The sequence below is a fragment of the Accipiter gentilis genome, chromosome 12, assembly GCF_929443795.1.
Source record: "Accipiter gentilis chromosome 12, bAccGen1.1, whole genome shotgun sequence".
Lineage (NCBI taxonomy): Eukaryota > Metazoa > Chordata > Aves > Accipitriformes > Accipitridae > Astur > Astur gentilis.
In genome coordinates, this window is record NC_064891.1 from 13498933 (window position 1) to 13518372 (window position 19440).

The 19440-nt window shown below is 38.7% G+C and overlaps 1 protein-coding gene across 1 annotated transcript in view; it reads left to right on the forward strand.

Moving 5' to 3' along the window:
• Window positions 1-19440, forward strand: part of SPATA5 (spermatogenesis associated 5) — a 203769-nt gene that overhangs the window by 133716 nt on the left and 50613 nt on the right.

Below are 19440 nucleotides of genomic sequence, written 5' to 3' on the forward strand. Positions count from 1 at the left end.
AAGGTATGTCTTTTTTCTGCAATACAGGTCAAAGCTGGCCTGCAGTGTCGTGCTATTACCCAAGCTGCTCACCAACAGCTTGTTACCTAAGCCAGCCACTGCAGCTTGCTTTTCCACTTTGGTGCTTTATCACAGAGCTAGAGTTTTTTCTGATTGCTCTGTGGCAGTCATATAGAATTTTATAAGAATTTAGGAATTGCTTGAGGCCTAGGAGGATTAAAAAGCTGCACACATATAAGACTAGAAGCAAAAAACTGGATGCTTGATTCTAATTTGAACACCAACTTCCTAGGATGCTTCTGACAAACCACTAAAAGTCTGTGCTCCCCAATTTCTGCACTTGTAAAACTGTGGCGTGCCTTGTTTCACAGAGATGTTATGAACATAAACTGTTGCTGTTAATGTTACAGTATTTTGAAGACGTGGAGTTATAAATTATTAGTCTTACTGTCTGATACTGTTTTGCACTATCCCTCTATCAGCATTTTTATGCATAATGTCGGTGATCGTAGCTAAGTGTAGTAGGGTTAACAGATTCTTTCATAGTCCTGACTGCAACTTTTACATCTTCTAATTTTCTTTCACTTGTGGAGTAGCTTGCCTGATAGAAAATCAACTGCAAAATGGCAATTTGAGACTAGGCTCCAACCTCAAGTCCTTTTCAGTGCTCAGACTTTAAGGCAGTGATCTCTGTGGGTGCTGGGTTTGGGGGGTAGCATGAGAAAGCAGAGGGCTGAGAGGTCCTCAGGTAGTTTCTAGAGGCGCAAATATTGGGGGGGTTGCCTTTTTGCCTCCCGGCTCCACCTCCAAAGGAAACATTTACTGCTGATTTTCTTTACAAGTAATACTGCATTTCTTTGTGTTTTGTGTGAAGTTACAAATGAAAGTGAATTTTTTTTTTTAATGTTAGAGGTCTGGCTTTCACACTCCCTCCCTTTCCAAGTTCAGGCCTGCACTCTGTCCGCGGCATATCTGATTCATTTTAGTTACTCCAGGGATGTGTTTATATAACCTTTTAATACTAAGGACCTAGGTGACCTTGGCATAACACCATGAATCATATATGGGAAATGTAAAGTTAGCAAGAAGAAATGAAGTAAGTGTATTTATGGTCAGAAAAGTAATTGTACAAATCTCATCTTAGGCAGCAGATATACTTCCTGTGTATGTTTTGAGTTGTCTCTGCTGACTTTCCTGACAAAAATGAACGCACAGGGAACTGAATTGGCTCTCAAAACCCAAGCTAATTTTGCAGGCTGATAGTTAGTGTGTTTCTGTGAGCATATTTATATACATGTTGAAAATAAGACCATATCTAATTTAGATACTCTTGAGAGACACAAGGCAGGGACATCCCATGGTGTGATTTCATTTATATTTATTTATATGGATTTATAAAACTCATTAAGTATGCATTTTGTGCTCTGGACTCCCAACACATAAATCTACATGTGCATCGCTAATTTATTGTTATTTTATATAGAGGCCTGCTCAGCACATCTTAAATCAGAGCTGCACACCACCTAACAGTGAAACCAATGAGTCTAGCCACATAAATCTCTCCAGCTTCCGTCCATCTCCTCTTTGGAGTTCAGCTGCACTTTAAACACAAGATCATGTGTGGCATAATCCTAGATTGCAAGCACTCAAGAATGAGTTATTCCCAAAACAATTTTTGAAAATTGCTTTTCCTGAAAGGACTCTTCGTCTCTTCCCCCTTGCCCTCCAGCTGATGAAACTTTATTAGCAACTTGTACTGTGCTGAGGTGTCCCAGAAAATTGCCTAAGCTGTAGTCATTTTTCTAGGTAATAAAGGTATTTTATATTATATTATTAATTCAGTATGATATGGCCTCACTGAAGGTTAAACTTTCAAAAGTACTTTGCTCAAACATTTTCAGAGTGGAGGGCCTGACTTGTCACTAGAAGTAAGAAAGGAGCAGGTATTTGGGACTCACGCTCCTAAAGTGCCTTGAAAATTTTTGAAATGTGATATGAAATTTAGATATACCTTCCCTAGCTGACTTATCTACTTATGTTTTGTGATTTATTCTAGTTAGGCAAACTATGGTCATGATTCAAAAGATCCCTGCTGGCCTTTTGACGAAATGCTTTGGAGAAAACAGTATTTTCTGCTATTTTATATCCATTGGTTGTCATATTTTTCCTCTGCCTTTGCATCCCTCCAGGTGAGAGGTCCATTTTCTTTGACAATGCTATATAGAACATTTCCTACACATGACATCCAATATTCAGTTGAATTTAAATGACTAACAAGTCATTATTTTAATATGTAAACAGAATTTTTAAAAAGTAGAAAACAAGTAGAGGCACTAACACCTATGGTGTCCTTAAAAAAGATACTGGAAGGCTAGTTGGTTTAGTAAACAAAGGGTCACAGAGCCAAATTCATGCATTTGTGGGAAAAGCAGTTGCAGTGCCTGTGCATACATGGTTACTGATGGACATCTCTAAATTTCATCATTGGAATGCAGAGACAAAACCAACCTCTTAGGTCATGCAAGCCACCTCCCTGCTAACACATGATTGTGCTCTGTGGTTGAAGCAAATTGGAGGATAGTGCTGTCTGTACTTCATGCAGAAACTTCCCTAAGATCCAACAGTGTGTTAGAGATTTAGTCTGGCTGGGGTTGGCACCTCTTCAGAGAGATGACGTGCAACAGGTACACATAACAGTTCTAAGTCGCACCTTGCTTGAAGCAAATTTCAGTTACTGTGTATGTTGCAGCTTTGTGCTTGTGTCCTTTTATTTTGGAATGAAAAACCTTTCTGACTTGACCTTTCCAGAGAAATAGAAACTCTTGTAAAAAAACCCTGTGAATTGTGAATCCAGGCAAACACCAAATTAGTGTGAGAGAGAATAACTCACCCTATATACAAGAACAAAGTTATCATTATCATGTGTCCAGCTTTCTATTTTCCAGCCTTTCCTTATACTTCTAGAGCTTTGCCAAAACTCAACCAGTTATTTTTTAATTTTTCATATGTTTTGCTGAAGTATTATTTAAAAACTGGGGAGGGTGTGTACAAAAAAAGAAGGTGCATATGGAAGGAAGGCTTTCTTGTAAAATTTTTGTTTGGGAGAAAGAGGTTATATCATGTAAAAAAAATATTTGGAGACTCCAAATATATTTTTTCCTAATGACAACTTCCTTCCAGTTAGACAGCCTGGAATGAAAAACCTACTTAAATGTCTTGTCTGTCCTCACATAGTGTGGATTAATTTTACCCGTGCCTGATACAATGCACATAGGCAAGATTACCAGTGTTCTGTACAAGTATCAATTAGCACTATCTTGTCTACACAGAGGAAGCTGCATAGCAAAGCAAAGTGAGAGGGCTAGTGTATTGCCAAATATTCTTTCTTCTCTCATACTTTCAACTCTCAGGGCTGTGGAGTTTCCCTGGGCAAACTGCTTTTACTTTTGCTTCTTTTTCGAAGATGATATGCAAGTGCATAGAAGGATTTAGAAGCAATTGCACTTGATTTTAATTGGAGAACATTTTTTCCAAGCAGTTGATTATCAATAGTTATCAATAATTAACTATTTTGGTTCGGAGGGAAACAGACCCATTACTTCATTTGAAACAAGTCGTTCCATCTCTGGTTCAGATGCATTTGAAAGCCTTTTGCTTTTTGCATAGCCTGTTGCATTCTCACTTTCTCTGATTGTTTTGTTTTGTTTTGTTTTGTGAGACATGTAAACCAGGCAGGTGGAGAGAAGGGGTTTACAACTACCAAAACCTACATGTTGCATTGCACACCCAGATCTTTAATTTCTATTACCCAGTATAAAGTTAGACAACAGTATTCTAGGCACTGAGAAATCAATCAAAAACATAGTAACAGGCTTAATAAATGCCTTGATTAGTGTTCTAAACTTCTAGGTACACCAAAAGCCATTAGGTTCATTGGAAAACCACTTTATAACCCCAGAGGTAAAGGCTGTACAAGAGCATACCATGCCTACTACATCTGCTAATCATTTATCAGTCAAGGAGGTTCCTGCTTGTTCACCCAGCTACCAGCAGCTCTACATCGAGAAGATAGTTGGTGGATTTTATTGTTTGTCCAGCTCAGCCAATTTGCTATTGCATCTACTCCTTTCAGACAGCGTAAGTTATCTTTCCTGTATGGCAGCCTCCTGTGTTCGTATCTAGTACCTTCTACGCTTAACCAAGGTTTGAGTTTTTTAGTTAGAACTCCCCCACTTCTTCCTGAGTCCTTTATTCTCAAATACGCACTCTGGTGAGATCTTAGAGCTCTGTTAGGTTTGCTGTTGCGGCTTGAAAAAGAGAGGAAAAGATTCTCAAAATGGCAATCTTAAGTCTGTCCTTAGGCCTTAGTTGTCCAAAGTGCTTAAGCAAAGTGTTTAAGTCCTTCATTTTAAAGGCGGTTATTCACTGGCTTTTGAACGTGGAAAGATTTTACTGTCTGACAGTTCAATCTCCTTAGCTATGAGCAGGCAGTAGCTTCCCTGAGCTGTGTCTGGTCTTCCAGGCTGCCGATTTATTCTGGAAACCAGAATGGCAAGTGTGTGTCTTGCCCACTGCTGGGAATCCAAACGTCTTGGGCAAAAGAGTGTGGATTTCTGTCTGACAAATAAAATGAGGACACTTGTATGACTCAGAGATTAAACTGTTAAAATGAAAAACATGAGTGCAAAGGTAAAGATGTAACAGTTGTTAATTGTATTTACAAAGTAGAACTTGTTCTCTGTCCTCTATAATCTACATAATATTTCAAACAGAGCCAAATGGTTTGCCAAACTTTTGTGGCTTCCAGGCGCTTTAAGATGTTCCCTTGTACGCAGAGAGAGGTGATTACTGAAGTTCATCATAGGTACTAAAACAGGAGAAGCAACTGCTGTGTTTTGTTGGGTGATGTGAGGGGACGTCATTGTTAATTGGCCAAAAGTACTTTATCGCACTCATTCTTTATGCCTCTGCTATTGCTTCCAAAAGCATCCCAATGGGGTTGCAGGTCAGGGAGTGAATACATTTACTCGGCCATACACCATTTTGTTAAAGGCTGCTTTTCATTGGGTTGTGGTAAAGACTAGGGGCACCCATAAACAAACAAATGATGGAAACCTTCTTCAAAAATCTGGCAGTTTCAGTAATTATTTCAGGAAATATCAAACAATAGTATAAACACTGTTGTCAGTCTGTAGAAAGTATCTTTTCATTCATTTTTTTATTTTATATATTCTTGATAATTCTGGATACCTGAGGATATTCAGAAAACAGCTATATCTCATTAGATTTCCCCCGTTGTTTTCCTGATTGTTTCCCTCTGATATCCTTAATTTTTTTGTGTTTCAGAGGAGGAGGAAATCTTGCAGAAATTTTTCTGCATGCAGTTCTTCTGCCATGGAGATGTATTTGTATCTGTTTCTTTGTAAATAGCTGTACTGCCTTAATTGTTTCTACTTCATTTATGCAGAGTTTTATGGCCAGAAACCATTTTAAAAGATGGTTCTTTAAGAAATAGTTTCAAAATGTTTGTTATGTGTGAGACTTCAACTTTATGCTACAAAGCATAAAATGTTTAGTTGAGATTTCTACCTGTTTGTTGGAACAGTTTTGACAACACAGTCATACTGCTTCTCCTTCACGTGATAACCAGTCTTTATCATTATCTCAGAGGCAAGAGCACAAAAAGGGTCCTGCTCCTGCATTCCTACAGCTCTCTGCCTGCCTTCCGGAGGTGACTGGGCTGAGAGTGGGCAGTAAGAAAGGATGGGATGCGCTAAGGAGCTGGCCCTCATTTCATTGGTAGCATTTGCTTATAGGAATGATGGCGCTAATTCTCATTTTACTTTCCTCTGAATGAAACTCAGGCTTTCAACTACCCCTAGAAGTCTGTAGGTTTTGTGAGATTACATTAATTCCTTGAGGAGAATTTCATGTTCTGCGATTGCCTAGATGGGAATAAAATTCTTCATACTGCATTGCACTGTATTCACATCCATTTATTCTCCTTTGGAAGTCAGTATGTTTTCATCTCATATTTGTCCCTTTTTATCTACACATTGCTGCAGGAGGAACCTCGTATGTCTGAGAAATATTCAAAGCCAATTGGCAGCAAAGGCATGCCACTGTAGTTAACAGAGAAAGGTCTGGCCTCACTTAGCCAAGACTGTGCGAGCATACGTGTAACTGGAAACATTTGTTTTCCCTCTGTTTGTGAAATTGGGGAAGGCTTATTGCCAAGAGAGGAGCATCAAACAATGTTGTAATGTCTTTTGATGTTTCTTGCTCGGTCTTAAATCATGCTCTGATGTTAATTAGTTTGGTGGGGTGGGTTTTTTTTAATCATTTAATGATTCAAGTACATAAAATAATTTTCTTTGCCTACACCAAGATATTGCAGACTGGTGAGATGCTACTTAAGGTTAGAGAGGCTATGTGAACACCAGGGTCTTACACAAAACGTCAGCTGGTAGCAAACAGAACAAGTATTGCTACAAATTCTTTAGCAGCCTTAGGGTCTATAGGACCAAATGTTGATAGGAGCTGAAAAGTACTTTCTGTAGCTCTTAGAGAACCAGAAGCCACCCAAGGCGAAAGGTTAAGAAGTGGCATACGGTTTGTAGAGCCCTAGCAGCTAGTATCTGTGCTCGATAACTTGTTTTTATTCTGAACCTTTCCAGTATTTCTTTCTTGTTTCAAATTTTTTTCCATCATCAGAGCACCCTTTGTTTTCATGGAGTTTTAGGTTTCTGTAACCTATTACAGAGTATTTGTGTTCAGGAAAATTGCCTTAAATAAGCCACTATAGAGAATGGCCTTTAAATGAAGAATGGTCATTCCAGAGAATTTGCCAGTAAAAACTAAAATAAAATGAGAAAAAACACCTATGAGAGCTGAATCATATAAATTTATCTTGTGACTACACAAAAGAAAATTATATTCATTGCATTCCTGCACTTTCATTGTCTATATTTTAATATGAAAAATACCCAATCATTTGAAATATTACACCTATTTAATATCTGTTGTTACATTAGCATCTTGCCACTAGTCGGATCTTTTAAATAGGGTTTGTTCTTAGTTATGCTATGTTATATATTATAATTCATTATCCAGAAGCTAAAATTATTTTGTAGGATAAGTATTAAGGGGTACACAAATAAGATGATAATCTTATTAGCATAAAAGCATGTAATGCTAAATCGTTCTGGGTTTTCTTACATATTTACCTTGGGTTTGTAATTATGATGATGAGGGTAAAAATAAATGTTCCAATGGTGAAGAGCAGAAAAGGATTCAGCTAAGCAAATCAAACTGATTCCCTTTATAGTCTATTGCACTTGTATAGTCAATTAGAGATTTAAGGGCATAAATAACTTTATTTAGGTATCTTTTTTAATGGAAAAATTAATTACACCTCAAACTCCCCTATCAGTGGTGCGCAGGGTGATTATCTTGAAGACAGGTATCTATATTTAGCCAAGTGAACCCCATTTCACTGTGGTTTATTATCTGACACTTAAGATATTTACGATCGTCACACAATAATCTGACTAATCCTCCCCTTAAATAAGAAAAAAAATAAATCACTGAATTATTCTAAAGAGAAGGTTTCTTTAGGCTCTGGTCTCGTATGCTTGTGCCATTGCTTCTCTCTCAATAGAGAAACAAAGCCCCTAAATGTTTTGTAGAAGACTTTCATCAAAGTGAGCATATTCCTGAGAAATACTTTGGGTTTAGCAAAATTATCGATTTTATTTATGAGGAAGTCTATCAAGGAAAACCATTACCATCATTAATCAGTTTAATATTTCAAGGTCTTGTCTATAGATGCTCAGTTTGGCAAGCATGATATTTTGCTTGCACAGAGAGATCATGAATTTTGAGTGTTTCCCTTCTTAAAGTCTTCAAAAGCTTTTGCCTGTGTAACACTGGTCTGAGAGACTGGAAGAGAAGTGCCTTAAGTATAGCTAATTATTTACTTACCTCATCAAAGGTAAGCAATACTTTTCCTTGGGGTGAGTATGTGACTCACTATACTTATCTGTATCTGCTGCCTTTTCCTCCGCTTACTGTAACCTTTTAATTTTTTTAAGTAGAGATAGTGGAATGTGAATACTCTTCCAGAGCCATCAGCTGGAATGTCAGTGTGCTGGAAAAAGAAATAAAATAAACCTTAAAATAAGTCCTGTACCGCCAAACCACTTTGGACATAAACTGTCAAGGGACTTAAACGTAGTTTGTAGCAATGCGCAGAAGTGGGTATCTACCCATGATACTGTTAATGTGCATGAACTATGGTTATAACTATATAAACTATGGCATCTTAAGACCCAATGGCCTCTCTGGAGGCTGTGGTTTTTTATTAATGGCTGGTAATAAAGAAGGTACATATTGGGGAACAATGCGTTCCTCTGCATGCTCTAGGCTTTTGACTACTGTTGAGGCAGCAAGTGTTTGTCTGGCAGTGGGGCTGGAAGAAAGTGGGGCAAGACTCTTGGGAATGACCTACACCAGTTGCTGTGGTTCAGTGAACACCTATGTTGGCAATTTGCCTACCATCTTCTACTCAAAGTGGTATTTACTTTTTTTTTTTAATTTAAAAGACCTCATTTATATTAATTTCAAACAGATTAAAGACAGAATTGGATGGATTTAAAGATGTTCATGTAAACGTGGGATCAGCAATGGGGTTCATACAGACGTTGCCCATTCTTTTAACACCATGTGTTAACCCATGTGAAGATAACGCCTGTTAACCATCCCATGTGACAATTTAATGATGGAGTCTCTTTCAGTCAGCTAATTCTGAAAATACGGTGTCTTCACTGACAAGATAGGATGACACAAGCTTGCCTCCTGCCTTAGTGAAGCTGAAGTCCTAGATGCTTTTTTAGAATTATTATAGGTGATCTAGATAGTGCTGCCTATATTTAAAGCTGTCCAACTCTTTGTCAAATGGTTCAGTTATAGGGATCTTTATACATGACGATTCTTTGACCATTGAGACCCTTGCCTTCTTCCAGCTTTCTTCATGTCAGCAAAAACACCACTTCTGTGTTTTTCAGGACAAAACTAATAGAGGAATGATCTCTTTCCCCAGTGGTTGGTTTTGCCCATACTGATACTGGTTTGGGTTTTTTTACCGTGGTTTGGTTGAGCAACTCTGTCACCCCTTGTACACTAGAGAGGGGGCTTCAAACTTTTGTTATGTGTGTACCTTTTGTTATCTTTGTGAAAGATCTGTCCAGATTTGGGCGGATTTTACTTCTAGTAAACATTGATTTCTACATGTATGCTAGAGGCTTGATGGAGGTGGCAGCTAAATGAAACAGTTGTCATTGGGTGTGATCTATTCTGGCATTGCTGTCATTTTGGTTTGCTCACCCATATTGCTGAGAGGGCTGAAAGTTGAGAGTGGGGCACTTGGAGGTGTAGAAGAGTGGAGAGCAGTGGCATCCATGTAGCTGGGTACCAAGTGGTTAAACAAATTGGAGAGAACTGATGTAGAAGTTGATACTGGTAAAATCAAGCAGATGGATCTTGTAACTGGTACATTAAATGTCATATAGAATCTATATTTCTCTGTATACTTATGAAATCAAAACAGACCTGTGAAACCCAAAGGCACAATATATTCTTAATTTTCTTCTGGTTGTGGCCCACCTAATGGACTGCTACTGCTTTATTAGCTCAAGTGGTAGATGTCTGTACTGATATTTCACATAAAAATCTGTATTATTCCACATGGTGGAGGGTTTTTCTACTGTGTTTCCTTTTCTAAGAAGTCAAATGAGAAAAATTCCCATAAATGTTGTACTGTTCATAATAGGAATGTTTTTCCTTTCTCATCCTATAAAGTAAGCTGGGTAATTCTGGAAAATGTTGACCTAGTTCTTTCATGCACAAAACAAAAAAGAGAAGAAAAAAGCACAGAAATGAACAATACAGTTGATTCCATATGGATCTCCTTTTGCATTTTTATATATAAAATAGCATTATGGGCAATAGTAAATAGACTTCTAATGTGCTAGGGATTTAGCCTTAGGTATTTGGCTAGCTTCCCAAGTCCTGCTTCTAATGCTGTGTCAAACTATACAAGGATAACCCATCATTGTTTGTTATGTGTAGATGATAGTAAAGACTTCAGGGTAACATGTTTAGACAGTAGGGAAGGTTGGGCATATTCCCTGGAGAAGTTCTACTATGTGCTTATCAGAGGAATTTAAAGAATAGACATTGTTACACTGTTCATCTTTCAGATTAATTTTCATTTATGGTTATACAGATCAGGCCTTATGTACCAAACTGGTACATAACTTTTATGAAGTTCTGTGCTAAGAGACAAACCATGTTCATGTGGAATAACTTGGAAGAATTTTTGTTCCAGCAAAATATTAGCAAATAGTTTCCATGCCCCAAAATTATCAAGAATAATTTCTAAAATGGTCTAACCTTGGCTAGCCTGGATAGATAAAGCGAGAATTTTTAACCATTCCTATTTCTAGAAAGCCGACAGCTTAACTTTGTTCCCTTTTTAGTTCCCTTTAACATGGAAAAGACCTGATGCAGCTTCTTTATCTCACCTAAAGTTGTCAAAGTGTAGTCGAGATATCCAGAGCCATCTGACTGAAGAAAAACAGGTTTCATTTTCCTCTTCTGTCAGATAACTTCCTGAAGATGCTTCTGTGGTAAAAAAAGTAAGATCAGTTTTTTGTATGAATAATCAACACTTATGATTCAGAAATGAGGGTTTTCTTTACTAACCACTTGGACTTTTTACATGAGATACCTAGTTCACTGGAAGTACTTCGGTTTGGAAATGCTGTTACTGTGCTTGCTAGGTACCATAGCTGAGGTGCTTCACCCCTCTGCTCTTGGTCAGCACTGGGTGTCCTCAGAGCCTGCACGCAGGGGCCACGCAGCCGGCTGCTGCCCCCACGGCACCATGCAGCGGCAGGGACAGCCACGAGCATCCCAAGGGACACGGCTCGGCTGGGGTGTCTACAGAACAAAGGCTATGATATCCAAGCAGAAACTCCAGGGAGGCACCACATAACCATTTCTGAGTCTTCTACTTGCTTTTCTGACCCCAAAGTTCTTAGCTTAAAGTCTTTCCCAGAAAATGGATGCAAAAGTCTGGGCAACTCTAGCTGCTGGTTGTTTCCATTCGCTATCAAACTGCAGTGCTGATTATGGCAGATCCTTTCAAGAACTGCTCGTGTGCTTGAATCCTATTGACATCTTTGGCTCTTTTGACACATCTTAATGGAAAATATTCTCTCTTTACTTTCTTCTTTTTGGCCTTTTCTGTTCTCTTCTTGCTCTTTTGTTTTTCCCACTTTTCTCTTGTTCCCTTCTCCATGGTCTGGCTCCAACTCCAGGTGCTTTTCTTCTGTGGTAGAAACAGTGCTGGTTTACGTTTTAGCTGCAATTCCCCGGTAAGGAAGCTCTTTAACCTGGGCTTTAATCCCCTGGGGCAGAATAGAGCCGTCTGTAATCCTTGTGTGTTGATCACAGTGAGTTAGAGATAATTTCCGAATTCTGGAATTCCCTGCTGGCCAAAAGGACTCAATGACAGGATAATGAGTAAGATTCAACCACCCAAGTTTTAGGATTTTGAGATTATATAAACTTGCTGATTCATATCATGGAAAAGCCACTGGCCAGTGTTTAATTTCTGGGACTAGCCTCTGCTGCTCTAAGTATTAGCAAAGTGCCAGAGACGACAGTGGAGCTACGCTGGTTTACAACACCAGGCTGGGGCTCTTATGTCTTAATAAGTGTATGTGTACATAGTTACAGTGATTCTCCCTTCGGTAGACTCATCAGTGAAGAATTTGGGAAGGTAATGGAAGTGTACTATGAATAATAATCTGAAGCAAGCTCTGAAAAATAAAACCCTCTGTAGTCCAATTCATAGAACAGAGCAATCAGCACTCTAGTTGAGCTCAATGCATACAAACACGGTATTGCACACGTGAGTAATATATAAGCTATATGTATTATTAAATCTCATATTAAAATGATGGCTGCTATAGAAGAAGAGGTTTTTGTCTTAAAAAAAATATGTGCATGACCCAGTTTCCTACTGGAAGAGTGAAAATTGTAGAGATTGACAGCTACTTTTCTACTTTATACTTTAATAAATGTTGCCTGAGTGATATTCTCCCGTCAGTTATAAATGGTATTTGAATAGCTTTTTTCTGAATTAATTCTCAGATTTTTAGAGCATACTGTTAAATCAAACCACTATTTAGAGAGATTTTTAAAAAGTGGAGTGGGTATTTTAAGAGTGTTAGAAAACAGGATTTGGAAATCTGTTCAGCTCTTCAATTCCATGGTTTTCTCTAAATATTTTACAGCTGTTTGTAGCCTTTTGTAACTGATTTTTGTTAGTTTTATTGCCTCAGTCCATTCCTGCCAAGTTCGATGTAGACTCGCGCATACGCGAGGTGGATTTGGTGCAGGCAGCGAGTCTGTGCGAGAGCTGTGTCAGTCCAGTTCCTGCTTATGGTTCCCAGTGGGACTACTCATTAAACTCTCCTAGGAGCACTGTGGAATAAACTGCATCTATGTTACCTTTCAAATAATGTATTGTAATTAACGTAAAATGACTCACAGAGAATAATTTTCTCTGATAATCATACCATTATTTAACAATAATTTTTGTGGGTTTACTTTTAAGTAACTTCATGTGAGGACTGTATGTGCCCACAGGTACTGTTTAAAAGCTAGTTGGGTAATTAAACATTTTTGCTGTAATTGTTACCTCTTACAGCTGCTTCGCTGAAATTCACAAGAATGAAAACCTGAAGAGAAAACAGCAGGAAATACGTAATAGAAAAAAAAAATCTTTCAGGATATTCCAATAGTCTGTCTTAATTTAAAAGAAAGTACAAATAGGAAGTTAAAGGAATGGTTTCTGATGCAACTTGCAGTGTGTCGAGTTTCATTTCAGCAATATGAATAGTAACATCAGCTGTATTATGATAATTTATCATCCCTTTAGTTAGTATATAGTAGTTAATCAAAATTTAAAAGACATTTTATTTCAGGTTTATCAAGTCATAATTCAAAAAAAGTGCGAAGTAGTCCTTCATTTTGATAAATTCAGTATAGTTATGTGGTGATTATTGTAAAGATGGTGGAAAAATTGTTTCTTGCTGTTTTACTTTGAGTAGGGTAGATTTTGCTAGTGGATCGGAACCATTTCTGCTTACTTTGTCTATATTACTGTCTGCATGGTTCTCTAAGCAGTGGTGTTTATATTACATTATAACACTCTCAAATCCAGTTCTTAGAAAATGGATTATTTAGGGCATTTATAGTCTGAGTTCAAGAAGAAAAGGTGAATAATTGAGACAAGGACCAGTCTCTTCACGGAGATGCGTCGACATGGTCTTTTGTCAAATTAAAGTATTTTCATTTTGAATACACTGGCAAAATCTGTTTTCTGGGTGTTTGTTATCTACTTCCAATATGTATTTTACCTGAAACTGGCCCTTTCTTTGTGAAGGAAATGTCAGATGTGATACTGAAATCTCAACTAAAAAAAATAATTGGAAAAATTTTTGGGACTCGGCCATTAGCCATTCTATTCCTGTGCTCAGCAAATGCTTCAAAGTCCATACTTTGAAACTTTTAAAGTTCCATACTTGATTTAAAAGGACATACAAGGGCATAGCTGCAATTAAGAGTACTCCTCCAGTCCCTGTGCCTAGCCCCTCTCCATCTCCTTTGTTAAAAATACCTGCATTCTAACGTAGATCTGCACGGACAACATGCGATGGGTTAAATGTCCCATTCCACAGGTGGGCTCTGACCGGACTCTGCGCCACGTGAAGGTGACGTGTGCCCAGCTATGGCCGTGAAAGCCTGCTTGAACACAGGACAGGGTCAGAGCCCTACATCATCCGATGACTGAACTGGCCACTGAAGTAAGAGGACATCTTATTAATATTACCTACTGTGAAGGAGCAAAATCACTTTTGGGGGAGTTCTGTGATACCCTCCTGTGGTGCAGAGTATCACGATTATTCTACTACCCTTCCCATGGCTTGGAATTTCCTGTTAGGAAATAAAATTAAAAGGCCCAACTGGCTGCATTGCATTTGGAGCACGGTACCTCTCGCTGCTTTCCCAGGTGCAGGCTTTTGTATTAAATCACCTTTGTCCCATCCCTCCCAGAGGCTTGGGAGGGATGTACCCTTTATCTTTTCTCTCCTCCGGTCGCTTTTCTGGCATGTCGGCACAGGCAGGGAAGGCAGGGACGTGGCTTGATTCCGTTCAGCCTGGCATAAACCATTCAGGTTTATGGATGTGGAACTGAGAAGAGCTCCTCTTGGGCAGGAGGAGGGAAATGGATGTTTCATGATGAAATCCAAGCAATTTATAAACAGGTGAAGCCTGGTGTTCGAGAGGACACTTAAGAGCTCTTGGAACTTCGGCAGATAAATGTTTTCTTCTCTTTGGTTAACAGCATTTGCAGGTGGAGGGCCAGGACCAGGATTGCTCACCCAGTGAAGCCCTGCAATTATGTACTGTAGCCGAGAAGTCATAGTTGCATCAAAATCTGACAGTCATAATCCCCAACTCTGTCTGGGGAACAATTTATTTCAGCTTACGTTTTAATTATCTTCATTTCTGTGTTTAAAAAGTGGGGTTTGATTCATTGTCAGCACCCTTTGCATCAGAAATTACAGCACCGAGAAATCTCTAGTAATTCCTGTAGAAAAGCAAAGTGTTTCCTATATTCTGAATTGAAAAAATGGTAGAAGTGCAGATAACGATTAAAAGAGTAACTGCTGGGAATGTCATCACGTGCTGTGCATATATACAGAGGAACCTTCTCTCCAGAAATCTTCTTAGTATGTTGTTTGGTTGTGAAGTTTCAAGAAGCGGAGCTTCTGCCATTCAGTGTAGAAAGGTGCTCCATAGCCAAGTACGTTTTTGCTGCCTGGAAGTCTACAGTAAAAATGGTGTCATAACTAGCCCAAGTTCTAGCAGTACCAGGCTTTTCAAAATTTGGAAGGGAGGTCCAGTGCTTTGAAAAAGACGACGAAGAAAAGAAACCCTTTCCTTCATTTGAGTCAAATATCTTACGAATAGATTTCAGCAGTTGCATGTTAGTCCAATCCATCTTCACACATCAAGAGTATTTCAAGAACAGGGAGGCCTCCCAGAATGGTATTTCACTGTTTTTCAGTTGTGACCCTGTTTTTCTCAGGGAATCCCACTTCTGTCAGGCTTACAATTTCAGGTATCATGACTGTGGCCTTAGTTTTTGGAAACACTGATAAAGTTCCTTTTTCTCTTAACTTCCTTCTTTCTTTTTTTGGGTCCCCATCCCTACATGCCCTCAGGATGCTCAATGTTTTGTGCATGTCCTGACTACTGTACAGTAGGGCCCCATCCCCATTAAATGGAGTTCCTCATGGGTGGGTGGCTGGCATCTTGTGACTACACTGTGGTCTGTGTCAGAAACTAAATTTAGACCAACGTGCTTCAGTCCTGATGGTATCTGGTGTGTGAGAAATTAAAAATGGGGTCACTTAGGTAAGTGATAGCAGCCAAGAAAGGACTTTAATCTTCTGTTTAGGTCCAGTGTTTTCCCTTTAAGTCCATGGAGGGAATTTGTTTTGAGGGTGCATTTGCTTTAATGTAGTGTTTACCCAAAGTGTCTTTGCAGAGGCTAAGCCGGTGACAGTGACAGTTCTTCACTGGGATTTGGTTTGTGCCAGGTCTGGGTTTTGGGGACATGTGCAAGCCTTCAGGGAACACCCAGGCAATTCTCCCAGTTTCTGCGATTGTTTTGATTCTGGTGCTTGTCATGAGAGGAGCTGAATTTCCTGGCATAGACTTCCCATACACTAATTTCTGCATGCATATGCTATTGGTACCAAAAGATTGTATCTTTGCATCCCCAGAAAGAATCTGAAACTCTGATTTTTCCATCGGAGCAGCTTGAGTAAAATGAAATTCTCTGATCCTGCATATCCTGGCCTTCAGCCAAAGCATGGCTTTATGGATTCAGAAACTTGAAGAATGAATATATTTTTCAAAGCTAAAGAATATGTGAGAGGAAATTTCAGTAGTTCTGAAGCTCTTAGTGTTAGAAATGTAGGTACTAATGTGAAGTAGGATTTTTTTTTCCTTGGGTTCCTTTGATAAATCCTAACCCTAGAGCTCAAGAGTTGTCCATATTCAAAGAGCAACCATTCATATTTTCTCTTTGTTAGAAGGCAACTTTGAGTACTGATGTCCCTGTAAAGTTAGAATAATCTAAACTTAAAATGTCTCGATACAGTTCCTGCAATTTGCAAATGCTTTGGGAAATCCAGATCAATAGAAAATAGAGATAGGTGTCTCCTTACAAGCCACATTGCCTTTGGGCAACATCAAGCTCTGGGCACATTATTCCTAGACTGCATCCTGAACTGTGCTATTGTCCGTCTTAAATGGTACGTTGCATGCCTACATGACATCTTGAGAGTATTACTACAGAAGGACAGATGGAGTAATCAAATGGTTATGTTAAATTGACTACAGTTCAAATCTATTTCTAAACAGTGATTAGAGCCCAAGATAAACCTAGTAATTCAAAGTGACTCCCAAGCAAGTCACTTAATAAGCTTTCAGGATCAAACACTGCTAAATTCTGGGAAGACCTTAGCTATGAACACGGAAGATATTTCCTGTTTCCACTTTGCAAATGAGCAATAACTCAGCAGTGAAGTTTGGTAGGAAAAACACAATGCTTCTTTTAAATGATGGTGCAGTCAAGTATTTTTTCTGCTTGGCTAATACGTTACAGTTCTCCAGTGCTGAAGACACTGGCAACAGGATGGGTCTGAAATGGCTTCTCACTATATTAGCTGAGAAAATGTACAGCTTGGGTATGGTAATAACTTAAGTATTTATGTTTTGAAATTACTGAAGGTTTCCAAAATTTGCATTCCATAAGGAGAGTAGGCTTGTTCAGTTAGAAGGCTCACACCTATTTGGACACCTGTAAACTGAAGAAGAGTAAAACTCCCACAACACTTAACAAGAAAGCCTATCTGAAGAGCAGATTTACCTCAGGAGCTCAACATGGCTTGTTTTCATCCTTTCTGCCTGACAGCTTCATAGCTGGCACAATAAATGCAGCTTTCCAGGCATTCAAGTATTAACAAATCATAGCTGGTTTATATATGTAAAAGTTGTCAAAATTATGCAAATTAATTCTTCAAACATGCCCTTTCAGGGAGAAAAAAACAATTTCTATAAATTATACCGCAAGTAAATGCAGTATAAAAAGAGAAAAGAGATACATTGATGACCTTATCAAAGAAGCATAAACAAGTGTTAAAAAGGTGATAGGAAAACAATTAGCAGCATGCATTTATACACTTCAAGAGGCCAACTAAAGTGAAACCCAAATCTTTATAACAGAAAAGTCAGAAATTAAGCAATGGTAATACTAAACAGCTGAGCAGTGCAATCGTCTATCAGTCTTAGCAAATAAATGATCTATAAGTAGATATCATCATAAAGGTCACAGCATAAAGGGAAGGACTTGATACAAAAGTAAAAACCAGGGAAAGCTATAAATGAATACAGTCCCAGAAAATGAAAAAAGCCATTGGTAAAAGTAACTGAATTTTTTATGTATGGAGTCAGTAGAAAAAATGTGATTGGGGAGGGAAAAAAAAGGCAAAAAAAAAAAGAAGAGGAGAAATTAAAGGTGGCCTGAACTACTGTAGTAATTAGCGTGATGCTGTGCTTTTTTTGTTGGTAGAAAAGTCTTCTCCTGTGCTGTTTCAGGCAGAATAAAAAGGGATCAGTTGAAGTTCAGTAGAACAGAAGATCATGTGCTGATCAGATTTATCCGCACCATAACTCAACAAAACACTCATTTGAAATACCTCCCCCAATGTTCTATAACCTCAATTATACTTACAGATTTAAAGATAATATTTGGCCGTGTCCATCAGGATTGAGCCTGTAACTTCTTGAAATGACAGGGTATGTTAAGAGAAGTAATTGCCTCATCAAGACTTTAGATCAAGGTGCAGCTTACTTGATTGAAGTACACATTGACAGGATGAATACTCCTTTATGCAGACAATGGTATCAAGTAGAGGTGCAATCTTTCACCTCTCCTTTTTGGAGCCACTGTTCGTTTAAGTGGGAAAGAGTGGGAGAGAAAAAGTTGACTCAGATAGAACATGCATTATGTTACTTAACAGAAACCATAGCTAGGTTGTTTTCCAGGTAACCTAGATCCAACAGACACTCATGCACAAAAGAAAGGGGAAAAAAAAGAAGGTAAGTTAATAAACAAATAGACGTAATGAGAACCACAGTAATTTTTGCCTCCGATAATGTGATACAAAAACAAGCTATATGCAAAACAGACATCTTCACATTGTGTGGCAGTAAGTTGTGAACGAACAGGATGTCCAGAAAGAGAGAGTGTAATACCTCAGTGAGACAACAGCTGCATTTACCAGCATAAAGAAGATTTAGGTGTTGATAATCCACAGTTTAAAACCAATCTATGAGTCTTCCACTGAAATTTTGTTTCCACCTTAACAGTTGGATGTGAAAGCTGGAAATCCACCAACGGTACAGACAGATGTCTAAAAGCTTTTGAAAGTAAATGCCTCGGGGAAATAGTAGGTATTAAATGGAATGAATTTATAACAAATACTGAGATTCGTCAGGGAGTTGAACAAGACTTAATCTCCTAAATTATCCAGAAATGAAGATGGAAATATCTAGGATGTGTGGTAAGAATGAAGCCAGATCTGATGCCAGACTGTCTGCCATGGCAGGAATGCCTTCAGGCTGACTGTAGAACATGTAAAAGGGGCTGACCAAAATAATTCCTCCATTGAAAAGTGCTTGGAGATGGAAACATTACCAGTGACTTCACAAAGTTGGGGACAGTCAAGGAGAAAGCCAGATGGGCAATGATCAGCAGAGTCTCGCCTATGTTTCAAGAAACTCTTGGCAGTGTAGGGAAAAAATGTGAGTTGGGTGGCACCAAAGGATTTAATCTAATATTTCATGTCTATTAGGGGCTATAAACACTTGACAGACCTGTAAAATGATTTCAGGACTTTTATCAGCACCACTCCAGACCTAATGATTAGAAAGTACATATTTTAATCCCAGAGTCCAAGCTCTATCTGCCACTTGCAACTGGCAGCTGCAGTAAGCCCTGTAATTTATGTAAACTCAGCACCACCCACAAGTTTCTAAGATCAACACACAAAGTGGTTTCTGCTGGTATGAGGGAGAAAACCACCAGGTTGTCTTCCTGCATCTGGGTGGAGGAAGTCAGTGATTGTCTGCTTGCAATAATAAGAGAAGGCATGTCTGCCGGGGCCTTTTCTTCAAGCAGAGTATCTTGGCTTCTGACCCAGCCAGTGCACCACTGTTCTTAATTAGCCT